Below are 17,626 nucleotides of genomic sequence, written 5' to 3' on the forward strand. Positions count from 1 at the left end.
TTATATCCTGCTGGGTTCAAAGAACTTCTTGTAACTTGATGACACGCTAAAGAAAGCCTAGACCTTGGATTTGCCTCATCTTTATAAGCAGTATGGGCTAATGTACATATTCTGAATCTGGGATCCATAAAACAGACCAATTCCCAAGGTACCAATAGGTGTTCCTGGGAAAGAAGATTCCATGGTCAATTAAATTCGGGAAATACTCAGAAGACCCCCCCCTTTTGGGAACAATGACAAGGCCTATTAGCAAACTAAAGGCTCTGAGAACTACTGCAGTAAAGGCATCTTCTATTGTTTTTTATTAGAAAAAAATAGAGAGATAAAAAGTACAAAGAATAATAACAAAATCCAAGTACCCACATAGGAGCTTAAGAAAGAAATGTTACAAATACAACTGAATCCCCTCTGTACTTGTCCCCCACCATACCCTTTCCATCTCTTAGAAGGAATCAAATACTAAAATGTATCCATGTATTTATTAATTTTTATTACATTTACATATTTCTTAAATAATGAGTAGTTCTGTTTGTATGTTTTTAGCTTTTCTAAAAATGGTATAACACTCTAGACATTATCTTGATAATTCTTTTGGGGAGGACTCAACATTATATTTATGACATTTTAACATATTTAGCTTTAGTTTATTTATTTCACTGCTGAATACTTTTCAATTGTGTGAATATATCCCAGTTTATTTACCTGTTGAACTTTTTGATTTTTTTTACAGTTATAAATAGCATTGGTATTCGTGTATAAATAGACAGAATAATGAGGTAGAACAGAAGAGAGGCCAGAAACAGATTCACACGTGTGTGGAAACTTCACCCCTGATGGTGACTCTTGAAAATTGGTTACCAAATGTGCGGAAACAGTTATTTATCAATGTGAGAAAAATAGATTACACCTTTACCTCACAACATATGTTTCCAGATATATTATATGATCCGTTCTAGGTGTATTATATACTCAAAGGTAGAAAACAAAACATTGAATTTCTAGTCAAAATATATGAAAATCTATTAGAGTAGAGAATCATTCCAAAAATGAAACCTCCAAAGCTTGAACAATGAAAAAATATTAATAAATTAGTCTATAGCTTAATTTAAAACTTTTATTCATCAAGAAATACTATTTTTAAAAGCAGAAGGACCAAGCCTAAAATAACAAAAGATATTTGCAAGAAACATAACTAATAAAGGACTAGAATCCAAAGTAGATGAAAAAATACTCCAAATTTTATTTAATCCAGCACTTTCTAAATGATTTAACTTTGATTTAGAAAAACACTTACTGACATCTCATTAAAAAAAAAAAGATTCCATGGCACAATTTGGAAAAAATTTGTATCATGTCAAAAACATCAAATTCTGAAAAACCTTTGGCTTAGGTTTCTATCCAACTCTTTATTCTTAGCAGTGTGACACTAAAATAATTTATTGCTCTGGGTTTTGATGTTTAACCAATAATGTGGAAATTGACCCTATTCTTAGCACACAAAGCTAAGTAGTATGGAAATCCAGAAACTGGACTAACCTTTATAGTCTGAGTGACCCATAAGCACCTGGCAGTGACCTCTTAGATATCCTTTTACCTCACCAACAGTGACAAGAGATATCCTCAGAGGTTGGGTAGAAAAATATCAATTCTGACAAATTCTGCCTGAAAGATTTTTCTATTCTGATATAAATGTTTTCTCATGGTGCACATTCTCTCTCTCACTCCCAATAACTAACATCATGGATAGCAAAGTACAGAGGACAAACTACCCTTATTTCTTGGCATCTACATGTAGGCCACATACCAATGGCCATAACAGAAAGCTCAAGAGAAATAATCTGCATCAGAATTTGAAGCATACATAAAAGAAGTAAAAATAAATTTTTGCCAATATCTGAAACTCCAAAGTATTCCCAATCAACTGAGGAAAACCATTTCAAATGAGAAACTGATCTAATACAGTTTTATTTTTGAAGATTAACTCCATCATCCATGGAGATGTTATTCTTCACTGGGACTTACAAGGTTTCTCTTCTGTTCTGACAGCAAAAAAGAGATTATGAATGCTTATGTGGAAAACCATTTTTTTAAATTTTTTATAAACATATAATGTATTATTAGCCCCAGGGGTACAGGTCTGTGAATCGCCAGGTTTACACACTTCACAGCACTCACCATAGCACATACCTTCCCTAGTGTCCACAACCCCATCACCCTCTCCCTACCCCTCTATCCCCAGCAACCCTCAGTTTGTTTTGTGAGATTAAGAGTCTCTTATGGTTTATCTCCCTCCTGATCCCATCTTGTTTCATTTATTCTTTTCCTACCTCCCAAACCCCCCACATTTCCTCTCCACTTCCTCATATCAGGGAGATCTTATGATAATTGTCTATCTCTGATTGACTTATTTTGCTAAGCAAAATACCCTCTAGTTCCATCCACATCGTCGTAAATGGCAAGATTTCATTTCTTTTGATGGCTGCATAGTATGGAAAACTATTTTTGTATACAATACAAGAGCAGGATCTTCCTTTGCATGTTAAATTTTTCTTTTTTTAAGTGGAAAGCTCTATTTCATAATACAAAAGTAAAAAAGGAACTATAAAGGAACTGCTTCTAGTTCAGATATTGGAGACAATTAAAAAATCGTAGGAAGAAATAAGCTTAGGATAAGCAGTTGGCTTATTTTTAAGTCCTATAAATTAACTTTTCAACGTCAATTTCCAACAATATCCCAGATTAGAAATCTGAGAAAAAGTTTTTGCTCAAAAACCAGGTATGCTTAAGCACCTGTTATAAAAATTTAGTTTCCTTAAGCTCAAGGTTGCTACTTAATAATACAACCCCTTGCATGTATAGATCTCATCTGACACCTCTTCATGTCACCTTGTAGGAACTGAATCTTTGGGAATCAGGGCAAAATGTTGATACTTGAGCTACCCCTACTGCAAGGAAAATAAACTTCCTTTCACCATGACTCTGGAGTCTCAAGTCTTGAACCAGAGTCCATGAAACTTGATTTCTTGAAGTTAGAGTAAAAGCAGGATAAAAAATTCTCAGGCCCTTCACAGTTCTTGACAATGGCTACATGGGAACGGAACATGGAGAAGCCTAGGGAGTGTTGAAAATGGAGAGGCTAAGCCTCCAAAGGACTCCAAAGGACTTCTAGATATAGGCCTATTGTGTAAAAACAAAAACAAAAACAAAATAGAAATAAGCCCATTGTATTACACACGATCTAACTATCTACACTTTGTCTTGTGTAGAAGGTAACAAGGAAATAGATAGCAAAGGAATTGGGCACTGGCTGAAGGGCACAAATCACCCAGAATAATTCATAACTATAAGCTCTCTCTCACATGGCTTCCCAGACCAATTTTATCCACTTATGTAGTTCAAAAAACCTTAAGTGGAAAATTTAATTTGAAGGTCACATATCAGCAGAAACACCTATATAATTAACAAACAGTATTGAAAATCAATATCAATCCAGGCCTTACAAAATCCCAACGTTTCAAAAATACAAAACATAGAAGGAAAAAAAGTAACATTGGAAAGAATAAATAGATACAACAGAGACCAAAATCAGACCCGGAAATATACAGTAACTCTCACAAAATAGCAAATAAGTGTGTTTAATATGTTTAAAGAAATAAAAGAGAGGCATTAAGATGCAAATAGAATGAAGAAATAATGTTTAAAGTTTTAAAAGAATTTGAAAAGGAAACAAATGGAACAAATAGAAATTATAAAAACAGAAGTAAAAACTCTATTCAAAATTGAAACAGCGTATGAGACAACACTGGGGATAACTACTAACCTGAGAGATAATATAGAGAAATACAAAATGAGAGGCCAAAAGAAGGAAAACATAAAAGAAAAATGAAGGGAAAATGGAAAATAAAATGAGAAAATCTAATAGGTGTCTCATCTCCAGAAAGATAACAGAGAGAATGTGGATGAAACAACTTTCAAAGAAACAATAGCTGAGAATTTCCAAAACCATTGAAAGTTAGTAACTATTGGATTCAATACTCCCCGACTCATTATATGAGGTTTATATACCTGTGACATCAGAATAGAAAAGTGTATAAAAAGGAATATCACAGGCTAATCTTAGTAAAACTCCCAAATTCAAAACTTCTAAGCAAAATTCTAGTATACAAATATTAGACTGTATTCAAAACATAATACTTCATAACCAAGTAGGATTTATTCCAGACATGAAATGTTGGTTTAATATTAGGAAATCTATTGATATAATTTACCACATTAATAGCTTAGGAGAGAAGAAACATAGAAATTCAATAGATGCAAAAAAATTATCTGATAAAATTTAGCATAGATTTTTCATGATTCAAAATAAGAAAAACAATAGAATAAAATGCTCTTAAACTGATAAAGGACAACTACAAAAATAAATATAAACTACATACTTAATGGTGAATATTAAAGCTTCAAAACAGATACAAAACACCTACTCTCACCTCATCAATTCAGCAATGCACTGAAAAAACTTAGGCAGTACAATATGGGCAAGAAAAAAGAAATAAAGGAATAGTATTTAGAAAGAAAAAACGTTTTTAATAGATGACATGACTGTTTAGAAAATCCAAAATATTTTCCATATAAATTATGAGATTAATATGAAAATTCAGTGGGATTTCTGGATATAAAATGAAAATTAACTGCATCTGTAGACACCAACCACAAACTGAAAATATATATGTAATATTCTGAAATGTTTGCTACAGCAATAAAAATGATAAATTTTGCCTAGGGAAAAATGCTTAGTAATAAATCTATCAAAATGTATTCCAGGGTCTTTATAGAACAAATCACAAAATATTTTAAAATCCATTAATTGAGACCTATATGAATTAAAAGAGATATTACAGTTATGAAATAGGAACTTCTAACACTTCACTCTCTTTTCTTCTCTCATGGGAGCGCACCTCAACACATTTCAGTCATAACCACATGAGAGAGGAAGCCATAGACAGGGTGGGAAAATCATCCTCTACTTTTTTGGGAAAGCAGTATTCTACAAGTTCCTATTTCAGGGGCAAGGAACTCAGTGAGGAATTTCTCCTCCCGAGAAAACTCTGATTGGCCCACTTAGAACTTCATTGGTTTTTTTTCCTTCCTACCGGGATTGATCGCCTAAATCTATCTGGCTACTTTTAGTGTTGGATCACAAACCAGCCACATGAGCATCACCTGAAGGCTTGTTAGAAATACAGAATCTGAGACCTACCCCAGAATTCTAGACAAGGTGAATCAGAATCTATATTTTAATTAGATCCCCAGGGGACTTCTATGCATAGTAAAGTTTGAGAAGACTTCTCTAGGAGGGTTCAGACCAGATCAGTGTACCCAGCATTATTCTATTCTGCCAATCCTTCCCAACAGTGAGTATCCTCTAGACATGCACTGTCCAGTACAGAAACCACTAGCCACTTGTGGCTATTAAATATTTGATATCTGCTGTCAGTATAAGGCTCACGATGGATTTCAAAGACTTAATACATAGAAGTAAATGTAAAATACCTTATTTTTCTATTAATTACACATTGAGATGATAATATTTTAATATACAAGGTGAAGCAAAGTATACTAAAATAATATCACCAATTTCTTCTTACTTTTTTATTGTGGCTATCAGAAATTTTGAAATTATACATATGGTTTCACATTATATTTTTCCCACCCAACAATGCTCTAGACCTTGTCTGCCCACCCATTTGAAATTGTATGACCCACACAGCTGCCCCCATGCTAATTAGCTTCCTGGTTGTAATCCTGTGATATTCATTCTTTGATATAACTAACAATCCTCTAGTTTGACAAACCGTTTGGTCCTGACCACCTTCATCAGGTTGCTAATACTCTGGCAAAATGTAAACTTTTTCTGAAAAGTTTAAGTTTGACAGAGGTTTGGATTAGATTGGAGAAAAGGGACCAGGGCTCTGGTTCAGGCTATGCTTTTAACAATCTCTATGACTTTGCCACATCTCCGTATCTCTTCTTCCAATCCCTTTATCTAAAACGTGAGAGATTTAAAACCAGATTATCTTTAAGATCCTGGAAGTCCTTAACATAGACAATAATCTTTTACTCTCAGTTATTTTTTATGCACATTTACTATCACTCTAATTAGACTATAGAATCTTTGAAAGCAGACATTTCATCTTTTTTTTTTTCAGTCTTACTCAGGTATAACTGACAAAATTTTAAGATATTTAAAGTGTACAACATGATGACCTAATATAAGCATGCACTGTGAAAAGATGTGCCCCCCAACCCTGCCTTCAAATGAAGTAACATCCATCACCTCACATATTTACCCTTTTTTTCCGTAAAAGCATTGTAAGTTCTACTCTCTTAGCAAATTTCAATTAGACAATACAGTGTTATCTACTATAGTCACCATGTCATATACCAGGCATTTTATTTTATAGTTCTGTCTCGAACTCCTGGTGCTATCATTAAACTTTGGGTATCTCAACAGTTATCTTTGATGAGGAATCTGATGCCCAAGGAAAAACCGTTTATTTGAACAGATCCAATCTTTAGAAAAAAGTGGAGTTTTTTTTTAGAGAAAAATTGAGATTTCTTCTACAAAGAAATCGAAGTAGAAACAGAGTCCACAAGCCGTTGAATTTTGAGGTAGGTCCTGCCTGCATATTTGCGTGTGCACATTTGTTTTTAAAACTTTGGCATCTGACTGTAACCTGAGGAATTTTGGTTAAACATTTCTTTATGCAAAACAAGGAATGTTGAGTAGTTAAATATTTTACCTCTGAGGCTAAAATTGAGTTATTTTTTTCCTCCCTTCTGAATGTTTAAGGGGGAAAACTAAGTGTAAATGTTCAAAAGATTTCCAGTCATGAATATCTCATCATCTATGAAAGAATAGTGGTAACCAACACCTTTGAATGGTTAATTAACTCAACAAACGTGTATTTATTTTTAAAGATTTTATTTGTTTATTTGAGAGAGAGAGAGAGCATGCATGCGCGTAATCATGAGTTGGGGGAGTGGGGAGAGGGAGAAGCAGACTCCCCACTGAGCAGGGAGCACAACACAGTCCCTTGACCCTGGGATCATGACCTGAGCGAAAGGCAGACGATTATCTGACTGGCCACCCAGGTGCCCCTCAACAAACATGTATTACCCATCTTTTACTATAACTGAATGAGTCAGCAGTATTTGCTGAGCATCTACAAAATGTGGAGAGGTCTCTGGTAATACAGAGACAATGGAAGACTAGTTAGCACCTTCTCCTAAGCATATAACAACCTAATTGAGGAAAGGGGAACATACAAAGTGAAAAGGAGCAAATGGAAAGTTACATAATACATAAGTAATCAATCAAGAAAATTTTTGAGCTTCTGTTACATGCATAGTGTACCGCAGATACTTACCTGAACCCTCAACGTACACTTGAGTGCTAATGGCTCAAAGAGGGCCCTCAGATTAACATGGGTGCTCAAAGAGTTAAGGAATTGTTTTTGAAAGCAGGAAGCCAGGAGAGGGCAATCACGCTCCTGGCAGCAGGACAGATGCCAGAACCCTCAGGTGGCATTTCCCTCTTCCACCAGAGCAGGTGGGTGAGGTGAAAAACCACAGGAAGGGAGTTGAGTCATCTGAAGTTCACCTGTAGACATGTGGTTTGCAGACCACCTGTGGGAGAATCACCTGGCGGTTTTATCATAAATGCGCATTTCTCTGAGCTGCTCCAGAGCCAACTCATCAGGGCCTTTGAGGATGAGCTTCAGAAAGCTGCACTTTGAATACACTGCAGGTCACTCTTCTGCACACTGAAATCTCTGAATCACTCACTGGATGAGAACAAGAGTGTCAGACTGGCCTGTCTCCACAGCTTTATGGTAAATTTCCCCCTTCTGCTGCCCAGCCTCTCTAAACGGCAGTTTCCCCATTTGTCAGAGGAAAACCATAAATACTATCTGCCTATAGTCTTGTTGTAAGGACCACATGATTCACAAGCTAAGATGCTTAGGCATACAGTGAGCACTCAATAAATGCAATACAAGTTATAATAAGTAAATGAAAAATGCACCAACTGGAACCAGTGAAAATGTATTACACACTTAAAAAATGGTTAAGAGGGTAGTGGCATCTGGGTGGCTCCGTTGGCTGAGCTTCCAACTCTTGGTTTCGGTTCAGGTCATGATATCACAGCCGTGAGTCTGAGCCACAGGTCAGCCTCAGAGCTCATCGAGGAGTCTGCTTGGGATTCTCTGTCCCTCTGCTCCTCCCCTCACTCATGTGTTCTCTCCCTCTCTCTGTCTCTCTCTAAAATAAGTAAGTCTCTTTTTTTAATGTGTCGAAAGGGTAAATCTCATGATAAATATTTTTTCCACAAGAAAAGAAATTCTAAAGAGAAGAAAAAAAAAATCACCAAGTGTGAACAGATGAAGCAGATGCAACAAGGAAATGAGACAGGAAAATTTTTTAAAAGGGCAAAGCCAGAGGTCCAAGCAGGAAGCTGGTCCGTTAAGGACATGTTTCCAATGACAACCACTTACTAACCACCGCCTATATGCGTTCACATTGACTTGAAAGAGCCTAGGATCACCCTATGAAGTAGAAATTTAGTAGGAAAGCTAAAGGTCAGTGAGGTTAAGTGCCCAGAGTGAAGTCACACAGCTAGTAAGTCCCATGACACACATTAGGCAACAAATTGTATCCTACTCAAATAGTTAGAATCCAAACTTCAAGCCACACAGCCTGCCCTACATGGGACAGAGATGAGCCAGGTCAGTATCACGTGTGCCCTGGAGTGGAGCCAAATTCTGAGACCAAAGGGTACACCCAGGATCAGGCTCAGAAATGTGGGGTCAGCAAGAAAGTCCTATCACCTATTCTGCCAAGAACCTTCCTTATTGCCTCAAGCTGTTATTAGTAACCGTAAAGATAGACAAATAGCAGATATTGATTTCCTGCCACATATCTAAAAATGTGGAAATCTAAACCATTGTTCAATTACTCTGCAGTCAAGGTTTGTTATTAGTATTAAATGAATTTTAATTCTTTTTAAAATTTTTTAACTTAAATTTGCCAGAGATTAGCTAAATTTTCTAGGACACACTACATTCATTCTGTGCTCTTCTGGATGTTGCCATGTCAAAATTTTCACTCTTAGTCTTTTCAGGTATGTGAGCCAATGATTTTTTTTTTTTAACCCAAATCTATTTAAATTAGGATTTTCCTCACTTACGGAAAAAATCCTAACTATTTGAGAACCACATGTAACTCAAAGGCCATTGCTCTTGTCACAAACTTACACTTAATATGAACTGATTCTGTGGGTGCAGGACATGGATAGTAAGAGAATTAAGATGGGGAAGGAAAGATTGGTCCTTAATCCATGGGTAGGATTAATGATATTAGGACAAGACCTTCAAAAATAAATTTTTTAAAAAGTGAAGCTAAAAACAATAAAGATGAGATTCATCAAAAGAAAATTAAACTGGAATATGCACCCCTCCTTTCTGAAAGAAGGAAAAATTTAAATATGAGAACAGAGACTTATCAAACACGTCCCTAGTCTACTAAGGCATGGGAAGAGAGAGGTAGGAAGGGCTCCATTGTTAAAAGAGGTAAGGAGACTAGAATGGAAACAGAAAATGACAAACCATTTCAATACAGACCGTATTGGGGACAATTTTCTGCAGGAAGAGACATTAATGTCTAGAATTTTGACTCAAAATTTAAATTAGGCAATTGATTTAGCCTGTTGTTTAGCGGGCAAACTTAGAAAGTCTATCTGAATTATCATTACTAGCGAACATCTTATTTTCACATACATCATATGAGAGTTGGAAAAATAGCCAGTACATAGTTCATAATGCTTGAATTCATTCATAATCAGGTCTGTCAGCTGACAGACAAAAGGGAAAACAATTTAAGCATGTAATTCTATTTTAATACAAAAAAATCAATCCTGGGGTGCCTGGGTGGCTCAGTGGGTTAAAGCCTCTGCCTTTGGCTCAGGGCATGATCTCAGGGTCCTGGGATCAAGCCCCGCATCGGACTCTCTGCTCAGCTGGGAGCCTGCTTCCCCCTCTCTCTCTGCCTGCCTCTCTGCCTACTCGTGATCTCTCTCTGTGTCAAGTAAATAAATAAAAATTTTTTTTTTTTTAAATCAACCCCTTAAGTAATCTCAGGCAAAGAAAGTCTATGCCCTCATAGGTGAATTTTAAAATTCCATCTGATTCAATAGTATCTGCTTTTAGTTTTCCTCATGAGTAATAATTAATAGATTATATAATTCTATGCATCCCTTCAGGTGTCACACAATCAAATAAAAATAGATTAAGTATAGGAAGAGAAGAAAGCCTCCTATTTGGTTAATCCTTTCCAAACAAGAGTCTAATTCAAGGCTCAACTGTAGCTAAAAGATAAGAAATGTCTTATTTAGATCTAAAGGACAAGAACTTAATTACAACAGAACATATGTTTCAAAACAGTTGACATTAAAGAGACAATATAACTAAAGAAGTCAGATAACTGGAATGAAAAAATGGAAAAACACATTAGCACAGTGGTGAGAGTTCATTATACCTCATTCAAATCTTTAAACTTCAGGTATGTTTGCTTTATAAACTTAGGAGTGCCTAAGGACCCAGATTGCCTGAGTTCAAGTTAGCAAGCTGCTTAACCTCAGCTTTATCATCTGAATAATGTGATTAATAAAGAGCTCTACCTCACAGAACTGATGGGAGTGTAAAGGGGTCTGGCACATATGAAATGCTGTCTAAGTGTTGAGTAAAAGATAAAATCCTGTGTGAAGCCTTCCATAAGGGTAATTCCTACCCACTGTCTTTCTTTCCTTTTCTTCCAAATGCCAAGCTCCTTCTTGTTTCAGAGTTTTTATCCCCTTTTTGGCGTTTCTGCCATTTCTTTCTGGTTTTAGCCCCAGAGGCGGCAGGAGACTTCCTGAAGTGATACTATTTTGAAAAACATCCAAGTTTTTTTCTGCAATGTCTTCCACCTTGATGGAGTTTAAGAGGACAACAGGGAGCTGTCAACAAGGCAGGTACTGTCCTTGAATATCATTAGTATAATGTCATACAAATTCAGGAGTCATAGAGTTCACATTGTCTTAGACCGAAGTTCTGACTTCTCCACTCAAGATAACCCTGAGTCAATCACTTAATTCCCCACACAGCATTGTTCCCTCCAAAATTAGGATAAAATTTGTACCTACCTTCCAAAGCTGTTAAAAGGATTTCATGTAGTGATGAATTTGGAAGGCCCTATCCTCCTGAAAGGGTTTAAAGCATAGTATTATTTTTGTTTTTATTGTTAGTTGCTATTATTCACAGAATAAGGACTTCAAGGGTATCATCTCATAGCTAAGCATAAGTCTTCATCTTGATAAATATATTTAGTTCTAGTTCATTGTGGTTGATTAGTTAGTTGCAGTCCTGTGTGACACAGTGAAAAATTATGCCAAGTATAAAGACAATTCCTACGTACTATGTTGTCATAGACTGGACTCTGTCACACTAGACAGCTTAGTCGAGGTAATCATTTGGTAATACAATTGGAATGTATTAGGTATGTTTTCTTTTTATAAAAGCTTCTCCACACCTGACAGACCAAAAACAAAACAAAAAGAAAAGAAAAAACAGTATCTCATGGAAAAAAATAAAAGAAGGAAGGATGCAAAAAACTAATATCTGAGGGCCTACTATATGCTAGACATGAAAGGAAAATATCAGGTTCAGCACAGCTTTCATGGCCCAAGGACCAAGGCCAGCAGTGTGGCAGAACCCTCCCAGGGTCAAGGCATCGTTACAGAAACTGTGGCCTATTTTAAATGTTTTAAACTTAAAAAATCAATACCTTGAACAAGAAAGAAAAAATTCCAATGCACTATCATTGTACTAGCCATAGATAATTATATTTTAAAACATCAGTTCAAAGTATGCTCCAGAGCCTGATAACAGGTCATACATAGAAAGGTGTGTAATGAATAACTTCTATTTTCAATTCCTCATGTCCCAGTAACTGTAAGTATAACCTCGCTTGCAGATAACAGTCAAGACCTGATTTGTGAGTGTGAGGCTTGAGCCAGCAGTACTCCTTCCTCCACCAGCAGATGGGCCCTGTTCAAAGCAGGGTGTTTTGACCTAACCCTTTGATGTAGCCATTTCATGTCAAACCACCTTTTCAACATGTGAAATCACTGTCTTTTCAAAAACAGAAAAGAGATGTTCCTTACCAGAATAGGATTCAGGCCTTGTGAGGCCCAGGTCATTTCTGAAGGATAAAGAATAAATTTGGTGAAAATCAGTATTTATCTCAAATGAAGAAAAAAAACACAACATGTTACATATTTTAATAACCTGCAAAAGAGCAAGCATTAAAAAAAAAAAAAACGGAAAAATAACAATTTTTTATTAACTCCCTGATACACCTTTAAAGAAGTTTTCCCATATTTTTTAACTATACGCTTCTTGGTCATCCCTTCAGATGCCAATGATTTTGTAATAACTGTCCTTAGAGAGAAGAGGAAGATAATTCTCTTTGTCTTAGCATCATGGATCAAAATTTACATTTAATTATTAACAATTTAGAAAAGCTGTTGATAGGTACTGATAGTTAAGCACCACAAATTGTTATTGGCAAATATACTACATTCTTGGGATTTTTTTTTATCAAATTCTGGAAAACTTCCATTTCTTTCAGAGATGACCTGTAAGATTTCAGGGCCTTGAGTTTTCTTGTGCAGTGACCAATCTTAAATACTCTTTGAATGAACAGAATTTAAAAACCAGTCAATGAACTTGTAATAATTATACATTGCAAGTTTTATGTTATCACTGTCAGTGTCACTATTTCATTTTAAGTCAGTTAGAACTGTAAATATTTTTCCATTATATCCATGTAATTCAATGATACGTTGGAATGCATAAAACATACGATGTCATCAAGATATAAAGTACTACAAAGTCCGTCACAGTGTTATATATATGTGTCCTATAAACAGCATTTCTGATAAATTCCCTGTCTAAAGACTTCTAAAATAATTCTAAATGTATCAAGTATATTCCTGGCAGCAAAGATCTTTAGTTTTGATGGGACCTTGATGGGAATGGAATGATTCTGTCACAATTTTGCCTGCCTGACTAGAAAAATTTTTCACAGATGGGCTTCTGGATCCATAGAATTCAAACCATGTTTCTTCTCCAGCATCCACATATGTTTTAACCCACTCCACGTTACCACGTGAGCTCTGGCTTTACACTTCTGGGTCAGGTTGGTGAGTGGAAGCGACGGATGGCAGGGGTGAGCCTGGTAGTAATCTCTATACCAAAACAGGGAGCTAAATAGTTCTATGTGGATATGACCATAAACAATGTGAGTACAACCCTCAGGTCTAAACATAAACAAATCCCCAACTCAACTTTTCTGCAGTCTGTTCTCTAAAAGGCCTGCGGCAACCCCAGTACCACTGGACAGGAAGGGCAATGTGACCAGAAGAGGTTCTCAGTGGAAAGAGAAAGCAGCCTTCATTAATGGAAGTTAAGTTATTTTACTTTTACACATTTTGGAAAAGCAAAGCAAATGGCTCTATCTGCATATTACTAGGACCCTGGCAGGGCTTTTCAAGGGGTCCAAGCAAATGAGGGGCTTTGACATTATGCTTCAACATTTTGTAATAGATCTGCTTTGAACCCTGACTTTTATTCCATCCTGAACCTCAAGCTTAAGGGTTTCTTTTTTTTTTTTTTTAAGATTTATTAATTTGAGAGACAGAGGGGAGGGGCAGAAGGAGAGAATCCTCTAGCAGACTCCTCACTGAGCACAGAGCCCTATGTGGGGCTCCACCCCATGACCCATGAGATCATGACCTGAGTGAAACCAAGAGCTGAACACACAACTGACTGAGCCAACCAGGCCCCCATTAATCTTGTATTTCTCTTTTATTTGTATACAGAATATGTTATTCTGTATGGATGAGCTTTGATTTTAAAATCAGAAAACAGCACAGGTCAAAGTCTGTTGGGGTTGATCAAGGCTAATCATCTGTTCCCCAACCTCCATTTGAAGGAGCTTAATTAGAAGTTCCTACACAGAATGGACCACTGAAAAACCATAAGAAATTTAACTAAGTGTTTTCTGGGAAGTCTGAAGAATATGGGATCTTATTGTCCTACAAATATCCTCTTCTGATTCCCACCTTCACCATGCTCAGTAGATAAATACACCCACTCAAATAAACTTATAGAATTAAGAAGTCAAATTAATGGCATTCATCCTAGAGATTTTCAAAAGAAAAGATGGAATGAGTACTTCAGTTAAGGGAGCCCATCTATTTATTAATTAAAAGCAAACGATAATGGCAACTGTCATTTCAGAGATACACCAAGATATTGAGATACAGATGATGCCTATGAATCTCAGAAAATAAGAAGCCTCCTAAGCTGGGATGATGGGTGACCCTTTCTGAGACTGGCAAATGTAGTAAGACTCTGATTGTTCTTTCTGTGTTGTTTGACACCCATTTGAGACCATATTTCTCTAGTATCCTTCCCTCAACCTTCAACCCTGACATTAACCTTCCCTTGATTTCATCTCATTCCTAATCTCTACCCCAGGAAGTACAGGTTGGAGATGGAGTGAAGTTAAAAGATAAGACAAATTTAATTATCCATAATTAAAATAGATACACTTTAGGGTTTACTTTTAGATTATGTTAAACTATTTCCCCCTCAATATCACTGAATCAAATGGCTTCATCCAAGCATCAGGAACCTTAGTGAATTAAGTTATGAAGCAAAAATCATAGAGGATGATATACATTTTGGCTAAATTCTTAAAGAATAAATTTGTCTAAGGAACACCTGGGTGGTTCAGTCGGTTGAGTGTGAAACTCTTGATTTTTGGCTCAGGTCATGATCTGAGGGTCATGGGATAGAACCCCGCACTGGGCTCTGCAGTGGGCATGGAGCCTGCTTGAGATTCTCTCTTTCTGTCTCCCTCTGTTCCAACCCACACACACAATCTCTTTTTCTAAAAAAGAAAGAAAGGAAAAAAGAAAGAAAGAAAAAGAAAGAAGAAAAGAAAGAAAGAAAGAAAGAAAGAAAGAAAGAAAGAAAGAAAGAAAGAATAAACTTATCCCCATATTGCACAATATTTCTGGGTAGAACATCACAACACATTTCTAAACTCTACCACCTCTCTTATCATTCTCTTATTTTAGGGAAGTGTCTCAACAGGTGTTTTCAATAGAACTGAATTTTAAGGAGCTTAAAAAGCATACACTCCCCTATCATTCTGATATCAGATTATAAAATAGCGCAGCCCACAGTAACTCTCTCATTCCAGGGTGCTTTGGGGCAGAAATTTCACTTCACTAGGGAAGAGAAGCCTAGAAATGACAGGGAATCATCTTCTGGTGGAAGAATGCTAAAGAAATCTCAGATTGTTCCAAGGTGAGTGGCATTCACATATCATACATCCCTCCACTGTAGGACCCCTTTCTTGAGTCAATACCATGAAATTTAGTAAAACGGATCTATAAACTTTATATTTGACATCTTTTTCCTTAAGCTGACCTTTATTTCAGTGCATGTCTTCAAGACTAGGCATTCACTCATTCAGCCACCCATCCATCCATTCATCCATTAAGGAATGATAACTTCGTATGTGCTAGGGAATGAAGATATTGCAGCAAGTAGAAATGGCGTGTCTATTGCCTTCATGGAGCTAACAGTTGAGCAAGAAAGATTGACAGTAAATAAAACATTACTCAAATGGTGGATTAATCATAGAGAGGATTTCCCCCTGCTGCCAGGAGTACTAGGTTGCCACTCAAGGTTGGGGAGGAAAGACATAGGCTAAGACCCCCCAAATCCGTACCTCTTTACTACAAAGCCAAGGTAAGGGGTTCTACTCTAGCCCCCAAAATTCTAAGGAAGGTGGATCCTTATTAACCTGGCAAGCTTCAACCACTGAGCCCACCTCTGAAACTTTTGATCATAAGCCACCCTGTGTGCTGCTGGTCAAAAAGACATGTCATTAAAAGAGTGAAGATGAGGGGCACCTGGGTGGTTCAGTAGTTAAGTGTCTGCCTTTGGCTTGAGTCCTGGTCCCAGGGTCCTGGAACCCAGCTCCATGTCGGGCTCCCTGCTTGGCAGGAAGCCTGCTTCTCCCTTTCCCAATCCCCCTGCTTGTGTTCCCTCTCTCACTGTGTCTATCTGTGTCAGATAAATAAATAAAATCCTATAAAAGAAGAAGAAGAGTGGAGATGGGTAAGTTTGCCGATCAAACCAAAACAAAAAGGCAATAGCCCCTATACCCATATCTCTAAAGGCCATAAGGACCTGGGGCTTATTCTAAGAGCAAGCAGAAAACCAGTTCAACATTTTAAGTGGGAAAATTATGTGATCAGATTTTTTTTTTTTTTAAGCTACCCTGGCTATGCTGTGAATAATGGTATGAATGGGAACAAGAATAAAGGCAAGGAGAACAAATAGAATGTTTTATCAGGCAAGAGATGATGATATCTTTGTTTAGGGTGGTAGCTCTGATGATGGAAAATGGTAGATAAAGTCAGAGCTATTTAGGAGATAAAATAGCAGGTGAGGAAAGGGTAAGGAAAAGAGAGAGGTCAAGATAATCCCAGTGATTCTGAACGTGGCTGCTCATTAAACTCACCTGAAGACCCTCATCCCCAAGATTCTGATTTCATTGGTTAAGCAAGGGGCCCAGACACAGGTATGGTATGTTTTCTATGCTGCTCAGAAGTTTCCAATATGAAGTCAGGGTAGAGAACCCCTGAACTAGGTGGACAAGACTTCCCAAGGTAGAAAACACCTGAAAGGGAGGGAGTCTGAAGGGAAATTCCATGAATTTCCATCCTATGTGGGTCTGGGCTGAGGAGCCCAAGTTATACGTCAAGTTTGGAGTTGGACATTCATGTCTGAAGATACAGAAAAGATCTAAATTGGAGATGGGTGAAAGTGACTGACATTTACACCGAGATGGAAGTCAAGGCAGAATATGCAATCACCGAGGGAGGGAGTATAGTGAGAAAAAAAAGAGGGCGCTGAAAACCCCTTCATTCAAGATAGAAGATGGTGAGTCAGCAAAGAAGAAAAAGAAGGAGTGCTGGTAAGTTAGAAGGAAACCAGGAAAATGGGGTGTTGCCAAAGTCAATGCAAGGAAATATTTCCAGAAGAGAGTGTGTAAGTGGCTCGAAAGCTGTGTTTAATTTTGGCAGGGCCTGGAACTCCAACCATCAAACCTCTGGGTTGATTTCGAGCCCTCCCCGTGGTAAGTCTCTACTTTGGCAAGATAGCTGTTTGCAAGAAATTATTATTTAAAGGTCAAATTGTAGGAGACTTGAAAGCCTAGTTTTTCAGGATTTGGAAAATAAATACAATTTCAGTTCAGATACTAAACATAAAAGATAACATTCTTTGGGTACACTCGTGACTTCTAGCACTTGGATGTATATAATATTCGCCTATTTGTGGGTTTAAATTTGGCAAGACCTACACTCTTTTAGGGTTCAGTAGCATTCTTTCTGTTGCCAAGCCTACCCCGGGGCAAAACAAACAAGAGTGATCTTTCAGGACTTGCT

Source organism: Mustela lutreola, chromosome 7, assembly GCF_030435805.1.
Source record: "Mustela lutreola isolate mMusLut2 chromosome 7, mMusLut2.pri, whole genome shotgun sequence".
In the NCBI taxonomy this organism is placed as follows: Eukaryota; Metazoa; Chordata; class Mammalia; order Carnivora; family Mustelidae; genus Mustela; species Mustela lutreola.